The following is a 20,710-nucleotide window of genomic DNA, read 5'->3' as shown; positions in this document are numbered from 1 at the left end:
AACTCTTTTTTTTAGTGTAACTATTCTAGTGTGAGTTAAGGCGTATCTCTTTATGGTTTTAATTATGACTAATGATATTATGCATCTTTTTAGGCGCTTGTTGGTGCACTTTGTATTAAAGTGCTTTGTCAATTTTTACATTTGGCTGTCTTTGTTGAGTTGTTAAAGTTATTTATATATTTTGGATAACAGACACTTATGAAGTATCTAATGTGCAGATTTTTTCTTCCATTTTGTGGGTTATTGGGGCATAATAAGTGTTAATGTGTGGTCTCTGCTGTGGTGTCCTGAGACAGACAGAGAGCTAAGCCTTTTGTCCCGAGGCAGTGGTAAGCCTTAGGAATGTATGAAGTGACGTGTCCTTCATATGCTAATGAGATGACTGATGACTGGGGGGACCTGGACAGCCTCAGTGGGCCTGGCTGCCAAGGAAACCAGCCTTGTCATTAGAGGATTTGAAATTTCATCTCCCCTCCCAACTCTGTTAAGGAGAGAGGTGCTGATGGTTGAATTGATCACTTGTGGCCACTGATGTAGCCAATCTGCCTACATAATAAAGGACAGGGTTAGGAGATTGTCTCTGTTGCTGACCATGGGGAGATGCTGGGAGGATCACAGGAGAGGGCAGGGGAGGCCTGCACCCCTTCCACATCCCTCACCTTGTGCATCTCTTCATTTGCCTGTTCATTTGTAGCCTTTAAAATATCCTTAGTAATAAGTCAGCAATAGTAAGCACACTGTTTTCATGGGTTCTGTAATGTGTTATGCTGAATCCAATAAGGGTGTTGTGGGAGCCTCCAATGTGTAGCCAAATCACACAGAAGGTAACCTGGGAACCTGCTATTTGTGATTGGCATCTTTAGTAGTTACAGTCTTGCAACTGAGTACCTGTATTTTCTTAAAGAAGAAATGAATTACTTTTACTGTTTTGCTTTTTCTGCACTTCCTACTTAGCTCTTTAGGAATGCTTTTATAAGATTTACTGTGTCTCCACCAGACACTTCCTACACTGGAAACTTTTCTTACTGTACATTTACTTAGAAGCTCCAGGGACTAAACCTTGCAATAAACTAGGCATCTCCAAACTCTTCCCCCACCAGGAGACACCAGTCAGTTTACAACCTGGCTCTGCCCCGGTCGTGCTGGCCAGACCACCTAATGGATGAAATATCAGAGCAAGTCCCATAGACCCTGCAACTCCTCACGCCATCCCCTGCATGCCATTCTGCAAAGTCCCCCTTTTAAATCTCCCGCTTTCCACCCCAAAAGTGGAAGTTTTCTAAAGGCAAGAGCCTGTATGTTCCCTTCATCTAAGCTCTGGCATTAAGTCACTTTCTTTTTATCATCCTTGAGTTTGTCAATTCAATTTGCAAGCAACAAGAGGCATGACCAGCGTTCCTATGACTGAGCCCTTAGCCTGCGGGGTCTGATGCTTTCTCTAGTTAATGGCAGAACTGGATTGACATCCAGCTGGTACCCAAGATTTGGTCTGTGTCGGGAAAAAAACCAATGCATCTGTTAACAAAAGTGTCCTGTGTTGAGTGTTGAGAAATAGAAGACAGTTGTTTTTTCTATTACAACAATTTCGTCGTTCAACCTTTTTTTTTCCCCCATGTTTTCTGAGGCATAAAAGTTTTGAATTTTGAGGAAATCAATTGATTTATTTTTCCTTTTGTGGTTTCAGTGTCAGATCTAAGAAACTACTGCAACATCCAAGGTCTTGAAGGACAAACTGTATGCTTTCTTATAGAGTTTTTAGTTTTGCCATATTTAGGTCTTTGATCCATTTTAAGTTAATTTCTTCTATGTGGTAATAGGTAAGGCTACAATTTCATTTCCCTCTATGTGGATAGCACGTTGCCTTACATCACTTGTTGAGCACAGCATTTCCCCCCCAATTTAATGGTTATGGATCTTGTCTAAAATCAGTTGAGCATGGAGGTATTGTTTTATGTCTGGACTCCCAATTCAGTTGATCTTTCTGTTTATTCTTGTACCAGTATCACGCTGTTTTGATTACTATTGCTTTGTAATAAGAATTGAAATTGGGATGTACGAACCTCCAGATTTGGAGTTATTTTTCAGGATTGGTTTGGCTTTTCAGGGTTCCTTGAAATTCCATATAAACATTAGGATCAGCTTTCCCATTTCTGTCCCAAGGCCTTTGGGATTTTAGTAGGAATAACATTAAATCTGTAGATTGCTTTGTGTAGTTTCGCAAACTTAACAAATATGGTCTTCAAATCCATGAATGTGACATGTTTTTACATTTATTTGGGCTTTGATTTCATTAAGCAATGTCTTATAATTTCCCCCTTCTAAGTTTTACCCTTTGATTACATTTATTTCTAACCATATTACTGCTATTGGTATTATTTAAAGTGGAATTATATATATATATTTTGTTTGTTTGTTTGTTTGTTTTTGAGATGGAGTCTTGCTTTGTCACCAGGCTGAAGTGCAGTGGTGCAATCTCAGCTCACTGCAACCTCTGCCTCCTGGGTTCAAGCGATTCTTCTGCCTCAGCCTCCTGAGTAGCTGGCACCACAGACGTGTGCTACCACACGTGGCTAATTTTTATATTTTTAGTAGAGACGGATTTTCACCGTGTTGGCCAGGATGGTCTCGATCTCTTGACCTCGTGATCCACCTGCCTCGGCCTCCCAAAATGCTGGCATTACAGGCATGGGTCACTGCACCCAGCACTTAAAGTGAATTTTTATAATGTTGTTTTCAGATTATTCATTGCTAGTGTATACATATAAAATGTATTTTTTGGCCAGGCACAGTGGCTCACGCCTGTAATCCCAGCACTTTGGAAGGCCAAGGCAGGTGGATCACCTGAGGTCAGGAGCTCAAGACTAGCCTGGCCAACATGCTGAAAACCTGTCTCTATTAAAAAGACAAAATTAGCTGTGCATGGTGGCATGTGTCTGTAATCCCAGCTTTGTTGAAAGCCCTTTCTATAACAGCTGAGAGAATTATGGGGTGTTTTTCATTCATTCTAACAACACTGTGTGTTACGTGAATGGTATTGATTTACTGGGATAAAAACTCACGTTCGTGGTGTTTGACCCTTTCCCAATGCTGTTGGTTTAAATTTGCCATTAGTTTGTTGAGGATTATTAAGTCTACATTTCTGAGGTTACAGATCAGTCCTCGAAGTGGCTTGGCACTGAGTAGGAGAGATCAGGATGAGGTTGTGCATAGACTGCAGTTAGTATTTAGTGTGTCAGCATATTACAAAATCAGGAGATAAGGGTTGAAGGGTTCAGAGTTAACCAATTAAAGATTGTAGCATAAGAGCTTTCAGATAGGAGGTTCAGGTTGGTGGTTGGGAGTTGCATGGTAGAGATTAGGGGGAGAGATCAGGTGAGTAACGGGTAGGTTGAGAGGTCAGGATTACAGTGAAGGGTTAGGGTGAAAGGGTTAGTGAGGTTTAGGATTAGGGTTACAGTAAAGGCTAGAGTAAGCTTAAAGTCTGAGTGAATTTTTGTATAAGTTGTAAAATGTTCATCCATGTTCATTTCGTTTCCTGTGGTTTACAATTAATCATCACTTCTTCATTTTTAGAAACACGTGGGTAGTAGGCTCTGTGTCATTTTGCATTTCTAGAACAATGGTGCTGAACACTTCACCTTTAGACTGTCTTTTTTTTCAAATTTTATTTTATTTTTTACTGCATTTTATGTTATGGGGTACATGTGAAGAACATGCAAGATTGTTGCATAGGTACAGACATGGCAGTGTGATTTGCTGCCTTCCTCCCCTTCACCTATATCTGGCATTTCTCCCCATGCTGTCTCTCCCCAACTCCCCACCTCCTGCTGTTCCTCCCCTATTTCCCCCCTACAGACCCCAGTGTGTAGTGCTCCCCTCCCTGTGTCCATGTGTTCTCATTGTTCAGCACCCGCCTGTGAGTGAGAACATGCGGTGTTTGATTGTCTGCTCTAGTGTCAGTTTGCTGAGAATGATCGTTTCCAGGTTCATCCATGTCCCTACAAAGGACACAAGCTCATCCTTTTTGATGGCTGCATAATATTCCGTGGTGTATATGTGCCACATTTTCCCTGTCCTTAAGTAGTGTAGCAGGACGGCCACCACAGGGCTCGCGTCCACCAGCAGTGGCGTGAGCACCAGGGCCCTGCAGTGCCCCCGGCCTCTAGCAGAGAGTGTGCGAGCCCTGCTTTTCTAATCCTGGGGCCACAATGCTGCCCATTTCCTCCACGCAGTCCCCTGCGAGGGCAGGAACGGGGTTCTCAGCACAGACCAGGGGATGCCCCTCACTTTGGGAAACCTCGAGCCAGCATCCACGGTGAGTACAATCTTTCCTGTTTGCCATCCTGACTGCTGAGGTACAGAGATTCTCCGTGTGGAAAATTAGAAACCAAAAACCACGGTGAATCCAGCACAGCCAAGGCTCTTACTCCGCACTCAAGGTGAGGCGGCCTCGGGGCCACAGCATAGGTTCAGAACAGACATGCAGCATCAGGAGAGCAAATAGAACACCTGCCACACTGATGATAACCACCCATAATACCGTAACGCTCCGTCTGTGGTGCCGGCGTTAGCACCTGTTGTACAGATGTCACACCCGTTATGGAAAGGCAGCAGCCGCCATGCAGGTCTGATTCCGGGAGCTCGGATGTATCTCTCACAGCGCACAGAACGCGGGAATGCTTGTGAGTCCTCCCATATCACCCAGAATGACTGTGACACAGTCAGACTAGCGCAGCACCAGTCACACTCATATAACCCCCAGAACATGCATGTGTTTCTTAGAGTGCACACATATCACCCAGAAAGCCCGTGACAACATCCGACTCAAGAGTGCGCACATATCACCTGGAATGTAGAAGTGAGACCCACTATCTCAACACCTAGAACACAAATGTATCCCTCAGATCACATATGTATGCCCAGAATGCCAGTGACACTGTCAGAGTGCACATATCACCTGGAATGTACAAATGATGCTGTCAGATTTACTCAACGTCCATCACACCCATATAACCCCGGGAACACGCATGTGTCCCTGGGAACACACACATAACACCTGGAATGACTGTGACACCGTCAGACTCAGAGGGCTTTTATCACCTGAAACGCACAGGTGACACTGTCAGACTAACCTAACACCCTTCTCACTCATGTAACCCCCAGAACACGCATGTGTCCTTCAGAACACACATAATGATCAGAATGACCCTGACACCCATCAGATTAACGCAACACCCGCCACACTCAACCCCCAGAACACACGTGTCCCTTGGGGCACACATATCACCCAGAACACCCCTAACACTGTCAGACTAACACCACACCCATCACACGCATATAACCCCTGGAACACGCATGTGTCCCTCAGAACACATATCACTCGGGGCGCAGACATGGCCTTTGGAGCATTTGCAGCACCGAGGATGGGACCGGCTCTTGCCGGGGCACCGGGTTCACAGCCTGTGCTGGCCTGGGTTTGGGCTGAATTTGGCATCTGTTATGGAGTGTGCTGCTGTTCCTGGCTTTCTGACGTGGTATTGACAGGCTTGGAATTTCAGTTAGCATGACTTCTGTCTCTCCGATTCCCCAGCAATTATTGCTGTGCCAGCTTCACACAAAATACCCCTGTGTGTTTCACCAAAAGCAGAAACACTCCCCCAGGTGACCCCCACATAACCCCCAAATCCGGAAACACATGGTTTCTTTTTCTTTTCTTTTTCTTTTTATTTTTTGAAGGCAGAATGTTGCTCTGTTGCCAGGCTGGAGTGCAAAGGTGTGATCTCAGCTCACTGCAACCTCCACCTCCTGGGTTCAAGGGATTCTCCTGCCTCAGCCTTCCCAGTAGTGGGATTACAGGTGTGCATCACCACCTTGGCTAATTATTTGTATTTTTGGTAGAGACAGGGTTTCACCATGTTGGCCAGGATGGTCTTGATCTCTTGACCTCATGAGCCACCGTGCCCAGCTAAGAATACATGGTTTCTATGTGAAAGTCCAGTACGCAGACCTACTTCACTGCCTTCCCCATTTGGCAGAAAAATGTCTCTTTCCATGTGGGCCCAATTTCCTTTTTGGGAATTGTTCCTGTCACTCTCAATTTTCTTTTCTTTTTTTTGAGATGGAGTTTCACTCTTTGCCCAGGCTGGAGTGCAATCGCACGATGTCTGCTCACTGTAGCCTCCGCCTCCTGGGTTCAAGAGATTCCCCTGCCTCAGCCTCCCGAGTAGGTGGAATGACAGGCATTTGCGACCATACCCAACTGATCTTTTGTATTTTTAGTAGAGATGGGATTTCACCATGTTGGCCAGGCTGGTCTCAAACTCCTGACCTCAGGTGATCCACCCACCTTGGCCTCCGAGAGTGCTGGGGTGACAGGCATGAGCCACTATGCTCAGCTGATGCTGAGTTTTAACAGCCTTGACAGATGTAAAGAGCAGAGATGACTCTACGCTGGGTCCACCCAGCCTTTCCTCCTGAACAGGTGCAGAGCCCGCATTCCTGGTAGGAACCCCTGGCCTGGTGCCGCATTCTGCTCAGTGCAGCCCACCTGGAGGTGTTCTCATCTGTCCCACAACCACTGGAGATCTCACTTGATAGTGGCATATTTACTGTCCCCAAATCATCCTGTCAAGTTCTGGATTTAACATTGCCAATAGCTTCTCAGTGGCCTTAGAACCATGGCCTCCAGACCCTGAGCGCTCCTGCCTGCTGCGCTCTCCCATCCAGTCTGCTACACCTGCCTGCAGTCCCACTCATGGGGACACAGGCTCCTGGGTGTCTCGGCGGGGATTTTATGTGTGTTCTCCCAGCCCATTCACCCAGTGACCACCTCGGGTTTTTAAGGCTTTGTCTGGATAAGTTCTTAGAGTCATAGCAGTTATCTAAAAGTAGAAAAGTTAATGGGATTTTTCTAAAGTCAAGGAAATAATCCATTATTAGATCATCTGTGAGATGACCTTCCATTTTTTTTTTTTTTTTTTGAAATGGAGCCTCCCTGTGTTGCTCAGGGTAGAGTGCAGTGGCACAATCTCTGCTCACCATAGCTTCCCCCTCGTGGGTTCAAGTAATTTTCATGTGTCAGTCTCCTGAGCAGCTGGGAGTATAGGCACCCATCACCACACCCAGCTATTTTTTTCTATTTTTAGTAGAGATGGGGTTTCACGGTTTTGGCTATGCTTGTTTCAAATTCCTGACCTCATGATCCACCTGCCTTGGCCTCTGAATATGCTAGGATTAAAGGCCTTAGCTAGGAGGCGCAGCCTGTTTTTAACTTTTTGAGAGAATACCAAACTATGTTAAAAGTAGGCTGCACCGTTTTATGTTCCACATACAGTGTTTTAAGGTTGTGATTTCCCTGCGACCTTGAAACACTTATTACTTTACATTTCTTACATCACAGCGTTTCTAGTGTGTGTCTTCGTTGTTTCCATTTAGATGACCATAATGATAATGGTGTTGATCATCTTTTTATGTGCCTGCTTTCAGTTTGTATGATTTATTGGCAAAGTGTGTGTGCAACTGTTTCTCCATTTTGTAATTTTGTGGTTTTTGTTCTTGAGTTATCCAAATTATACATTGTGGTTAACAGAGTGTTATATAATGCACAAATATTTTCTTCCGTTCTATGTGTTTTTTTTTTTTTTTCACTTTTTCTTTCTTTTTTTTTTTGAGACCCAGTCTTGTTCTGTCACCCAGGCTGAAGTGCAGTGGCGTGATCTTGGCTCACTGCAACCTCCACCTCCTGGGTTCAAAACATTCTCCTGTATGAACCTCCCAAGTAGCTGAGATTAGAAGCTCTTGCTACCATGCCTGGCTATTTTTGTTTGTTTGTTTTTTGAGGTGGAGTCTTGCTTTCTTGCCCAGTGCTATAGTGCAATCTTGGCACACTGCAGCCTCCACCTCACGGGTTCAAGGGATTCTCTGGCCTTGGGCTCCTGAATGGCTGGGATTACAGGTGTGTCCCAAGATGCCCGGCTAATTTTTGTGTTTTTAGTAGAGACGGGGTTTTTCCATGTTGATCAGGCTGGTCTCGAACTCCTGACCTCGGTGATCCACCCACCTTGGTCTCCCAAAGTGCTGGGATTACAGGTGTGAGCCACTGTACCCCGCCACTCACAGGCATTTTGTTTTTCTTTTTTTTTTTTTGAAATTGGATCTTGCTCTGTCAGCCAGGCTGGAGTGCAGTTGCCTGATACCGGCTCACTGCAACCTCCGCCTTCTGGGTTCAAGCAATTCACCTGCCTCAGCCTCCCAAGTAGCTAGGATTACAGGTGCATTCCACCATCCTTGGGTAATTTTTATATTTTTAGTAGAGACGGGGTTTGAATATGCTGGCCAAGCTGGTCTTGATTCCTGACCTCAAGTGATCCATTCGCCTTTGGCCTCCTAAAGTGCTGGGATTGCAGGCGTTAGCCACCATGCCTGACCTCTCTTTTTTGAGACAGGGTGTTGTGCTGTTGCCCAGCATGGAGTGCAGTGGTGCAGTCTTGGCTTCCTGCAACCTACACATTCTGGGCTGAAGCAATCCTCCCGCCTCAGCCTCACAAGTAGCTGGGACTAAAGGTTTGTCCCACCATGCCTGGCTAATTTTTGTATTTCTAGTAGAGGTGGGGTTCTGCTCTGTCGTACTGGCTGGTCTTGAACTCCTGGACTGAAGTAATCCACCTGTCTCGGCTTCCCAATGTGCTGGAATTACAGGCATTTGCTGCTATGCCTGGCCTATTTTTAACTTTTTGAGGAGATACCAAACTACATTAAAAATAGGCTACACCATCTTATATTTGATATAAAGTATTTAAGGGTTGTAATTTCTCTCCCACCTTGCTAACACTTGTCATTTTACATTTCTTGAATCTTAACCTTTCTAGTGTGTGTGAAGGAGTATGTCATTGTGGTTTCAGTTTAGATGATGGTATTGATCATCTTTTTATGTGCTTGTTTTCCAATTGCATGTCTTATTGGCAAAGTGTGTGTTCAACTGTTTCTCCATTTTACAGATTTGTTGTTTTTGTTGTTGAGTGATCCAAATTATACTTCGTGGTTAACAGACTGTTGCTGTTGGACGTATAATGCACAAATATTCTCTTCCTTTCTGTGGTTGTCTTTTCAGTTTCTTTTTCCTTTTCTTTTTTTGAGACAGAGTCTTGCTCTGTTGCCCTGGCTGGAACGCAGTAGTGCAATCTCAGCTCACTGCAACCTCTACCTGCTGGTGTCATGCGATTCTCTTGCCTCAGGCTTCAGAGTAGTTGGGATTACAGGCGTGCACCACCACACATGGCTGATTTTTGTATTTTCAGTATAGATGTGGTTTTTCCATGTTGGTCAGGCTGGTCTCAAAGTCTTGACCTCAGTGATCCATCCACCTGCCTTGGGTTTCCAAAGTGCTGAGATTACAGGTGTGAGCCACTGCACCCTGCCAGTCCCAGGCGTTTTGTTTTTCTTTGTTTCTTGTTTTTGAGACGGGATCTTGCCTGTCGGCCAGGCTGGAGTGCAGTGGTCTGATACCGGCTCACTGCAGCTCTGCCTCCTGGTTTCAAGGAATTCTCCTGTGTGGGTAACCCTCCATATATGTACAGAGGAAAGAGAGCTAAGCAGAATCCTGGCACAATTAAGACCTGGAGAATATCTCAGTTTATAGTGTTAGCGCTGTTATTTCCTTTTATATAATCCTTTATATAATCATATATTATAGAATTAGGGCTTGGAGATTATGTCAGTTCATAGTGTTATTACTCAGTTATTTCCTTTTATATAATTCTTTGTATAATCATATTTTATAGAATTAGGGCTTGGAGATTATCTCAGTTTATAGTGTTACTACTCACTTATTTCCCTTTATACAATCCTGTATATGTAATCATGTATTAGTTCATAGAGTGAGTGCCTGAAGAATATCTTACCACTCAGTTTTATGCGTATATATAAAACTGTATCTTAGTTTATAATGAGAGGAATGCCTAGAGTTGATACAGTACATAGCATGAATTAAGGAATAATCAGCTTATAGTTGGAGGAATGGCTGGTCCGAAGGTAGTGAGTTATCTCAGTTGTCTTTCCCCCTTCTCACTACTGCACTTAAGTAGTCTTAAAAAAAGAAAAAAATCAATAAAGTTGGAGGGATGCCTAGAACAGACACAGCGCAGAGCATGATTTAAGGGAAAAACAGTTGTACCAGGACAAGAATCCATGGCCCAGAAGACAGTGTTCAGTATCGTAAAGATACCGGCTGTGTGGCAGGCTTGGGGCGAGAGCCACTCCTCCTGATAAAGGAGTTGTAGGACCTTGCTCCAGTTGTTGCAGAGGGCTGCCCTGAGGCGGGCAATCGCACCTTGGTAACTGTGAACTTTATCAGCCCTTGTTACCTGCTCTCGCAAAGCATTCCCCTGTAGAAGTCAGTGGAAGCTGCCAGCAGGTGGTGTAGACCCTGACAGCTCTGTCACTGCTATGTGACTTAAAGCATCCTATAAATCTTCTTAGTAGCTTGCTTATAGATAGAGGGATTGCACACTGCACCCTCTTCACTGTGCATGGCCCACCTCCAAACCTCAGTGACCTAATGGGGGTGGACCCTTTACTGCACATGGCCGTTGCCTTGATGACCTAATAGACATGGATCCCCTGCTGCACACTGTCCGCCTCCCAACCTTGGTGACCTAAATGGGGGTGGACCCCTTGTTTTATTGCTCACGACCCTATCACTATCCTTAAAGATGACTCCACTCACTGCCCTGCCCCCTAACCTACATACAATAAATATTCACACCTTTGGACATTCGGGGCCTCGCCTGACTCCACTCATAGGTGGCGTGGTCCCCCGAGCCCGGCTGCATTTTCTTTGTAGTTTTGTGTCCTGTCTCTTTATTTCTTGGATCCTGTGCCTCAGCACGGCATAAGGGACACCCCACAACCCTGTGGGCCATCATCCCTACATCTGGCACGGAATCTTTGGGTTCCTTATTGCTGCGCTTAGTGTAGCCTCTGGAGCTACTGCTGTGGAGAAGTCAGCGCTGGATTCCTGGGCGTTTGGTAAGAAAAGTGGGAGTCACTTTTTTGTAACGCTCAGTAATCTGCGGGTTAAAATAGCACAGACAAACTGTAAGTATGACTCCTATATTTCTTTTATTAAAACTCTACTAAGGGCTGGGCGCGGTGGCTCACGCCTGTCATCCCAGCACTTTGGGAGGCCGAGGCGGGTGGATCACGAGGTCAAGAGATCGAGACCATCCTGGTCAACATGGTGAAACCCCGTCTCTACTAAAAATACAAAAAACATTAGCTGGGCATGGCGGCGCGTGCCTGTAATCCCAGCGACTCAGGAGGCTGAGGCAGGAGAATTGCCTGAACCCAGGAGGCGGAGGTTGCGGTGAGCCGAGATCGCGCCATTGCACTCCAGCCTGGGTAACGAGAGCGAAACTCCGTCTCAAAAAAAAACCCAAAAAACTCCACTAAGGCAGGGGGTTGTTTCAGTCTCCTCAGACAAGCTTGTTGAGCCATGTCCTCCCTTCTCTGACCCTATCACTGATCATCAGCCTCTGAATGGTCTGCTCCCCCTCCTGTTCTTCCTCAGAGTGTAAAACATTCAAGCCTTTTCCCAAGGAGTAGGGTGTGACTGTAGGTTTTCTAACCACGCTGTCCCTCCTGCTCCTTCACTTGCCTGTACTTTTCAATATACCAGTGTGGAGCTGTGTGCCCCTGTGAACTCCAACTCCCCTTTACAATCTACTGATGTAGAACTATGCGCCCCCATGAACTCTAACTTCTTTTCAATCTACCGGCATGGCACTATGCGCCCCCCATGAACTCTTAACTCTTCTTTTCAAATACTGGTGTGGAACTATGTGCACCCATGAACTCTAACTCTTTTTTCAATCTACTGGTGTGGAATTATGCGCACCTGTGAACCCTATTAAATCTACCGCCGTGGAACTGCGTGCCCCCATGAACTCTGTCTTCCTTTCAATCTACCAGCATGGAACTGTGCACCCCCATGAACCCTAAGCCTTCTTTTCAATCTACTGGCGTGGCAGTATGCACCCCTGTGAACTCTAAATCATCTTTTCAATCTACTGGTGTGGCAGCATGTGCCCCTGTGAACTGTAACTCTTCTTTTCAGTTTACCGGTGTGGAAATATGTGCCCGTGGACACTTAACTCTTCAGTCTACCAGTGTGGACCTATGCACCCCCATGAACTGTAAATCTTTTTAATCTACCAGAGTGGCACTATGCACCCCTGTGGAATCTAACTCTTCTTTTCAATCTACTGGCATGGAACTATGCGCCCCCATGAACTCTCTTTTCAGTCTACTGGTGTGGAATTATGCACCCCAGTGTACCCTAACTCTTCAATGTACCGGCATGCAACCCTGCAACCTCATAAACTCTAAGTCTTCTTTACAATCTACTGGTGTGGAACTATGCGCCCCCATGACCTGTAAATCTTATTTTCAATATACCGGTGTGGTACGATGCACCCCCTGAAATCTTCAGTCTGCTTTTCAATCTACCGCGATGGAACTGTGCGCCACCGTGAGTTCTTACACTTCTTTTCAATAACCTGGTGTGGATCTATGTGCCCCGTGAACTCTAAATCTTCTTTTCAATCTACCAGCATGGCACTATATGCCACCATAAACTCTAACTGTTCTTTTCAGTCTACTGGGTGGCACTATGTGGTCCATGAACTCTAACTCTTCAGTTGAATGGCGTGGAAATATAAGCCCCTGTGAACTCTAAATCTTGTATTCAATCTACCGGCATAACACTAGCCGCCCCGGTGAACTCTAAGTTTTGTTTTCAATCTATCGGCGTGAAACTATGCGTCCCTGTGAACTCTAACTCTTCTTTTGAATCTGCCGGCGTGGAACTGTGCGCCCCCGCGAACTCTAACTCTTCAGTCGAATGGCATGGAAATATGAGCCCCAGTGAACTCTAAATCTTGTATTCAATCTACTGGTGTAACACTAAGCACCCCATGAACTTTAAATCTTGTTTTCAATCTATTACCGTGGAACTATGCGCCCCCGTGAACTCTAACTCTTCTTTTCAATCTACCGGCGTGGAACTATGTGCCATGTGAACTCTAACTCTTCAATCTACCGGCGTGGAACTATGCTGCCCCGTGAGTTCCAACTCTGCTTTTCAGTCTACCTCATTGGAAGTATGCGCCCTCATAAACTGTAACTCTCCTTTTCAATCTACCAGCGTGGAACTATGTGACCCTGTGAACTCTTAATTCTTCTTTTCAGTCTGCCAGTGTGGAACTACGTGCCCCGTGAACTCTAACTCTTCAGTCTACCGGCGTGGAACTCTACACCCCTGTGAACTGTAAATCTTTTCAATCTACCAGCGTGTCACTGTGTGCCCCCATGAACTCTAACTCTTCAATCTATCTGCATGGAACTATGTGCCCCGCGAATTCCAACGCTTCATCTACTGGTGTGGAACTATGCCCCCCTGTGAACCCTAAGTCTTCTTTTCAATCAATCGGCATGGAACTGTGTGCCCTTGTGGACTCTAACTCTTCTTTTAAATCTACCGGTGTGGAACTATGCCCCACCATGAACTCTAGTTCTTCTTTTCAATCTACCAGTGTGAAACTATGTGCCGCCGTGAACTCTAACCCTGCTTTTCGGTCTACTGCCATGGAACTATGTGCCCCGTGAACCCTAACTCTTCAATGTACCGGCATGGCACTATGTGCCCCCATGAACTCTGAGTCTTCTTTTCAATCTATTGGCATGGAACTATGTGCCCCCATGAACCCTAACTCTTTTCATTCTACCGCTGTGGAACTATGAGCCCTCGTGAACCCTAACTCTTCAGTCTACCGGTGTGGAATTATGCACCCCGGTGTACCCTAACCCTTCTTTCCAATCTACCTGCCTGGAACTATGCGCCCTCATAAACGCCATGTCCTCTTTCCAATCTACCAGCATGGAACTATGTGCCCTTGTGAACTGTACATCTTTTCAATATACCGGTGTGTGACTATGCACCCCCGTGAATTATAACTCTTCCTTTCAATCTACCGGCGTGGAACTACGTGCCCCATGAACTCTAACTCTTCTTTTCAATCTACCAGCATGGAACTATCCGCAGTCCTGCTTGCCAGTGGGCAGAGGCCCAGACATGGCTATAGCAGCCCTGCAGTGCTGCAGTCCAGAAGCTAAGCAGGGTGGGTCCTGGCTGGGCTCAGATGGGAGGCCGCCTGGGGACACAGGAAGGACGCTTTAGCTTTCTGATTCCTTCTGCTGTCCCCGCTTGTCACAGCGCTCTTGATGCTCTGGCTTTGTATTTCTGGTTGTGCTTGCCTGCACCCCCACCAAGAACAGGGACTTTTTCATGGGTGTCCATCTCAGGAGCCCCCCGGTGAGATTCAAGTACCACCTTTGGACATCTGGGCTGCAGACCCTGACCGAACGACGGACGAGTGCACTCGCACCATGACAGTGATTTCTGTAAGCTAGGGATGGCCATTGGCTACTTTCAGAAGGTGAAACGCATCCAACTGACCAAGACCCTCTGTTCATCCACCCTTCGATACAACAGAGGCTCTAAGTTAACATACTTGTGGATAATCAACATGGTTAAAAGAATGGTTTTACGACTGATAAATCTTTCAGTGCCTTCGGTGCCAGGGCCTAAACACTATTAACAGGTAATTTCCCTTTGATCTCCTGGCAGGGCCACTCAGCACAGAATTTACACACGTTAACAGAGTGACAAAGAAATGTGGGGTAAATGGAATTAAATTCAGAAGCTCTTTGATTGTCTCTCTTTCCTATGCTGATGTTAACGAGGCCGCTGCATTCAGCTTGCCTCAGTACAACCTTTTGGCCTTCCGAAAGGTTTGAGATTATAATCTATAATTTTTCCTAATATTTAATGTTTTGTCAGCCACCCAAGTAAACATCAACACTCTGGCACCATAGCAGTTTGAGGGCACCCCAGCCCAGAAGCTAAGCAGGGTCAGACTTGCCTGGAGCTTGGATGGGGGGCCACCTGGGAACAACAAGGGGTGGAGGCTTTTGACTTTCCCCTTCTGCGTTTCCCTGCTTGTCCCAATGCTTCCCAACCGCCCCTGACTCACTGCCCCCCCCCTACATTTTTCTGCCTGCCTTTGCCCCCATGGAAGCCCTGTACATTCTTTGGGGGGTCTGCCCAGCAGCCCTCACACATTACAGCACCCTGAGGGGGCCAAAGCATGGAAGCGAAGAAGGGTCAAGCCTGGCTGGAGCTTGTATGGGTGCTGCCTAGGGACTGGGGACTGCAGGCTTTTAGCTTTTCTTTGCTTGTTGCAACGCTTCCCAACTGCTCCGTTTTCCATCAGCCTGCAAGCCCATGGCAGCCTAGGACCTCCTGGTAAAAATCTGTCCCTGTAGACCCCAGGTGTCATAGCAACCTGAGGGTGCTCCAGCCCGGGAGCTGAGCAGCGTCACACCTGGCTGGGGATTGGATGTGGGACTGACTGGGGGTACAGGGGGACGAAGGCTTTTGGCTTATTGCTCCCTTCCCGATTTCCCCCGATAGTAAGGCTTTCCATACACCCCCAACTCTCTGCCCAGGCCTTTTCCCTGCCTGAGACCCTGCCGTGGCCCAGGACCTCCCTGAGGGGTCTGTCTCTGAAGTCACTGAACGTCATCGCAGCCTGAGGGCACCTCAGCCTGGAAGCTAAGCAGAGCATCAGGCCTTGGTTGGGCTTATATGGGGGACCGCCTGAGCACCTGGAAAGACCGGGGGCTGGAGGCTTCACTTTTTGCCTTCAAGTTTTCCCCTGCGTGTCACAACACTTCCCAACTACCACTCGACTCTCTGTCCCCCCTTTCCTGGCTGTCTACCTCCCCACCGAGACCCGTGTCATCCCTGTGAGGGTTTGTCTCGGCAGCCCCCAGGTGAGGCAGCCTGGAAGTTCAGCAGGATCGGGTCTGGCTGGGTTTTGGATGAGGGACTGCCTGGGGAGACAGGAGCTGGTGGCTTTGGCTTCCCGATTCCTTCCAGTGTCCCCTAGCTGTCAGTGCTTTTCAAGCCCCTCCCAACAGTCTATTTCACGTTCCCACCTGCCTGCACCCCCGCCAAGGACAAGGACATGTCCATGGGTGTCTCTCTCGAGGTGGCTGCCTCCAGCGTGCCTCAATACAATTTTTGGCCTTACAAAAGTTTTGAGATTACAATCTACAACTTTTCCTAATGTTTAATGTTTTGCCACCCACCCCAAGTGAACATCACTGTCTCCCCCTTTTTCTTTTCAACAGCAGCAGGCTTTGCTGCCTTCCGCCCACTGAGTCCTTCAGCCGTGGCTCAGTCAGGTGAGGGGGTCCTTGCTTTTATTCCAGCTTTGCCTTTTAGGATTAACAAATAGCACAAGACAATTATGAGTAGAATTAGCAACAGTCCTTTCCAATCACAGACCGACTCCCAGTGCTTGTCCCGTGTCCCAGTGCTGCTCAACTGAACTGAGACTCACTGGATGCTACTTCTCCACCCAAGAGCACCACCACAGCAGCCGGAGACATACTTGTGGAGGTCTGCCTGATGGCCCTTGGGTGCCATGGCACCCTGAGAGGGCCCCAGCATGGATGCTAAGTAGGGTTGAGCCTGGTGGGGGCTTGGGTGGGGGGTTGCCTTGAAAGATGGGGGGCTGGAGTATCCCCCCCTTTTCACTTTCCCCTGGTTGTCACAACACTTTCTCAATGAACCCCAACTCTCTGGCCAGCTGTTTTCCACCTGCCTGGGCCCCTGCCTTGGCCAGGGACCTCCCTGAAGGGGTTTGTCTTTGAAGTCATGACAAACTTCATTCACAGCCTGAAGGCACCTCAGCTGGGAAGGTAAGCAGGGTCGGGCTTGGCTTGGGCTTGGATGGGGGACAGCCTGGAAACATGGGGGCTGGAGGATTTGGGCATCCGGTTCCCTTTTCAATTTCTCCTGCTTCTCGCAAAGCTTCTCAACCACCCCCTGACATTCTGGCTATCTCTTTCCCACCTGTGCACGCCCGCGTCACTGAAGGCGCCCCAACTGAGAGGTGAAGCAGGGTCGGACCTGGGTGGGGTTTGAATGGCGGGCTGCTTGGGGAGACCAGGGGCTAGAGGCTTTCGGCTTCTGTCTCCCTCCCGGATTTTTTGCTTGTCAAAACGCTTCCAAAAGACTGGCTAACTCTGACCCTACCTTTCCATCCCGCCTACTCCCGCGGTGGCCAGGGACCTCCCAGTGGGGATTCATCGTGGAATCTCCCAGGCACAATATCAGCTTGAGGTCACCCAGAACAGAGCTCAGCAGGGTGGGACTGGCTGGGGCCCTCCTGCTCCCTTCCCACATTCTTCTGCTTGTCACAATGCTTCCCAACTGACCCCTGACTCTCTGGCCCCTTCTTTTTCCTCCTCATGCACCCCCCACTGCAGCCCAGATCTCCACGTGGGGTCCATTTCAGCAGCCAAGGACCACCGAGCAGGGTCAGGCCTTGCTGCTACTTGTATGAAGCACCACCTGGGGAGACTGAGGGCTGGAGGCTGTTGGCTTTAGCTCCCTTTCCACTTTCCCCACTTGCCACAATGCTTCCCAAATGCACTTGTACTTCCTACCCTCACAGCAACTCTGGACCTCCCCGTGGGGCTCTGTCTAGGCAGCCCCAAACACCATAACCGTCTGGCGGGGAAACAGCATAACTCTCTGTGGGGGAACACCGTAACTGTCTGGCGGGGAACACCATAACTGTCTGGGGGGAACACCATAACTGGGGGGGAACAGCATAACTGGGGGGGAAACACCATAACTGTCTGGGGGGAAACACCATAACTGGGGGGGAAAACAGCCTAACTGGGGGGGAAACACCATAACTGTGGGGGGGAACAGCATAACTGGGGGGAAACACCATAACTGTCTGGGGGGAACACCATAACTCTCTGGGGGGGAACACCATAGCTGTCTGGGGGGAAACACCATAACTGGGGGGGAAAACAGCCTAACTGGGGGGGAAACACCATAACTGTCGGGGGAAACACCATAACTGAGAGGGGATTGTTGTGAACGGTTGTGATAAGGGGGGAAAGTGGGTACAGAGCAGAGAGCCAAAACCCTCCAGGCCTGCTCTTTCCACCCAGGCCCCCCATCCAAGCACCAGCCAGCCTCAATCCTGCTTAGCTTCCGGGCTGGGGCACCCTCAGGCTGCTAATAGCAACTTGGGGCTGCCAAAAGGAACCCCCCCCCCAGGAAGTCCCAGCTTGAGGCGGGGGCGCAGGTGGGCAGGAAACGAGAGGCCAGAGGGTCAGAGGGCGGTTGGGAAGAGTTGCCAAAAGGGGGGGAAAGTGGGAAGGCAGCGGGAGGCCAAAAGCCCCAGCCATGTCGTACCCTGCTCGGCTTCCAGGCTCCTGTGCCAACCTGGGTCAGCTGGCATGGACCCCCACAGTCCATGCTGGGGGTGCAAGTGGGCAGGAAACGGTGTCCAGAGAGTCAAGGGGCGGCTGAGGAGTGTTGTGAGAAGGGACAGAAAGCCGGAGAAGAACGGGAAGCCAAAACTCTGCAGCCCTGGTCTCCCATCCAAGCCTCGGCCAGGCTGGACCCTGCTTAGCTTGTGGACCCGGGCACCCTTGGGTGCTGCGGCCCACAGGGTGCCCGGACAAACCCCTGCAAAGAGGTCCCGGGACGCGTGGACGCCCTTGGGGGGAGCTCTGTGCCAACCTGGGTGGGCCTGGCAGGGTCTTGAGTGGGGGCCGCCTCCAAAGCCCGGGGCTGGAGGCTTTGGCCTTTCCACCTTCTTGCCAACACTTCCCGCCCGTTCTCTGGGTCTCTGCCCTCTGCCTCACTGGCCTGCGCCCCTGCCAGGGCCCCAGATTATTCCATGTGTGTTTTTTGGGCAGCTTCCAGGTGCCATAGCAGCCTTTGACAGCCTAGCCCAGAAGCCAAGCAGGGTCAGGCCTGGCTGCGGCTTGGGTGGGGAACTCCCTAGTGAGACGGGTGCCGGAGGATTTTGGCTTCCGCTTGTTCCCCTTCCCAATTTCTCCTGCTTCTTGCAAAGTTTCCTAACCACCCCCTGACACCCTGGCTTTCCCTTTCCCATTTCCACACACACCTGCGCCCCCCTCAGCGATCTGGGAAGTCCCCAAAGGGGTCCGTCTTAGCAGCCGTTGGGAGCAACAGCAGACTGAAGGGGCCCCAGTGTAGAAGCTAAGCAGGGTCGTGCCTTGGGGGGGATTGTATGACGGAATGCTTGGGTAGATTGGGGCTAGAGGCTTTCGGCTCTCTGCTCCCCCCCTGCTTTTTGCTGTCCCAATGCATTCCAACCACCCCTCGTAACCAGAATCATGACCGACAGCATCCCAGCAGGACCACCAGACCGTTTTTTTGTTTGTTTTTGAGATGGAGTCTTGCTCTATTGCCCAGGCTGGAGTGCGTTGGAGTGATCTCGGCTCACCGGAACCTCCTCTTCCTGGGTTCAAACAATTCTGCTTCAGCCTCCTGAGTAGCTGAGATTACAGGCATGCGCCACCTTGCCTGGATAATTTTTTGTATTTTCAGTAGAGACGGAGAGTCCCCAATTTGGCCAGGCTGGTCTCGAACTCCTGGCCTTGTGATCCACCCGCCTCGGCTTCCCAAAGTGCTGGGGTTCCAGGAATCGTGCCTGTATTGTGGTGCAGTTAGCAATGGCAGCTCATCTACGGAGAAACCACATACGTTTTGAGAGACTTAGACCTTCTCACTCTAAATTCTCCGCTGAAGAGCCGGCCATCCTGCTCCAGATGTTTTGATCCAGCTGATCCCAAACAGCACCAGAACAGCGAATCTTCCCTCAGCCTCTTCCCCTGAGACCTTGGGCCAAGTACTCAGTGTAATTCGTGCCTGGTCATCTCAGGGTAAGGCACCCTAGCTCTGGGGGGCTTTCTCTAATAGGCAGGACGCCCCTTTAGAAAAGCGCACCTCAGGGTCCTTCAGCAGATGTGACTGGAGCACTCTTCCTTGGTACGATGCCCCAAGTGGAAATTGCTTCAACCAGCCCCAAGCGGCTTGGTTTCCCAGTGACACAATTGCACAGACCCTGTCTAGTCCCTCAGACTTGACTCTGGGTTGCATTCGAAAACATTGGAGGTCCGGGCACGGTGACCCACGCCTGTAATCCCAGCACTTTGGGAGGCCGAGGTGGGTGGATCACAAGGTCAGCAGATTGAGACCATCCTGGCCAACACGGGGAAACCCTGTCTATTTTTATTTTTATTTTTATTTTTTCAAAGATGGGGTTTCACCGTGATGCCCAGGCTGGTCTTGAACTCCTGACCACGTGATCCGCCCACCTCGGCCTCCCAGGGTGCTGGGATTACAGGCATGAGCCACCTCGCCTGGCCCTGAAGTTCTTTAAGTCCAGGAATTTATGACTGTCTCTCTGGATCCCAGTCTCTGCCAAACCTATCCGATGTGCTTGGCTAAATTCTCTAGCCCCACTGACTCTTCTGACAATAACCCTTTCTTTTTTTTTTTTTTGAGAGACGGAGTTTCGCTCTTGTTACCCAGGCTGGAGTGCAATGGCGCGATCTCGGCTCACCGCAACCTCCGTCTCCTGGGTTCAGGCAATTCTCCTGCCTCAGCCTCCTGAGTAGCTGGGATTACAGGCACGCACCACCATGCCCAGCTGATTTTTTGTATTTTTAGTAGAGACGGGGTTTCACCGTGTTGACCAGGATGGTCTCGATCTCTTGACCTCGTGATCCACCCGCCTCGGCCTCCCAA

The 20,710-nt window shown here is 48.8% G+C and overlaps 1 long non-coding RNA gene across 1 annotated transcript in view; it reads left to right on the top strand.

The window, feature by feature from the left end:
- Positions 1-19,831, top strand: part of LOC116545425 — a 21,863-nt gene extending 2,032 nt beyond the window's left edge. Inside the window, exons 2-5 of the long non-coding RNA XR_004266307.1 lie at positions 16,252-16,305; positions 16,407-16,582; positions 16,713-16,824; positions 19,709-19,831. This is a non-coding gene — a long non-coding RNA (uncharacterized LOC116545425). The remainder of the gene's footprint in view (positions 1-16,251; positions 16,306-16,406; positions 16,583-16,712; positions 16,825-19,708) is intronic.
- Positions 19,832-20,710: the final 879 nt, after the last annotated feature.

The sequence above is a fragment of the Sapajus apella genome, unplaced genomic scaffold, assembly GCF_009761245.1.
Source record: "Sapajus apella isolate SASKATOON/1434 unplaced genomic scaffold, GSC_monkey_1.0 scaffold267, whole genome shotgun sequence".
Taxonomy (NCBI): domain Eukaryota; kingdom Metazoa; phylum Chordata; class Mammalia; order Primates; family Cebidae; genus Sapajus; species Sapajus apella.
Note: the sequence above shows the minus strand (reverse complement) of the source record. Positions and strands in the feature narration are given on the sequence as shown.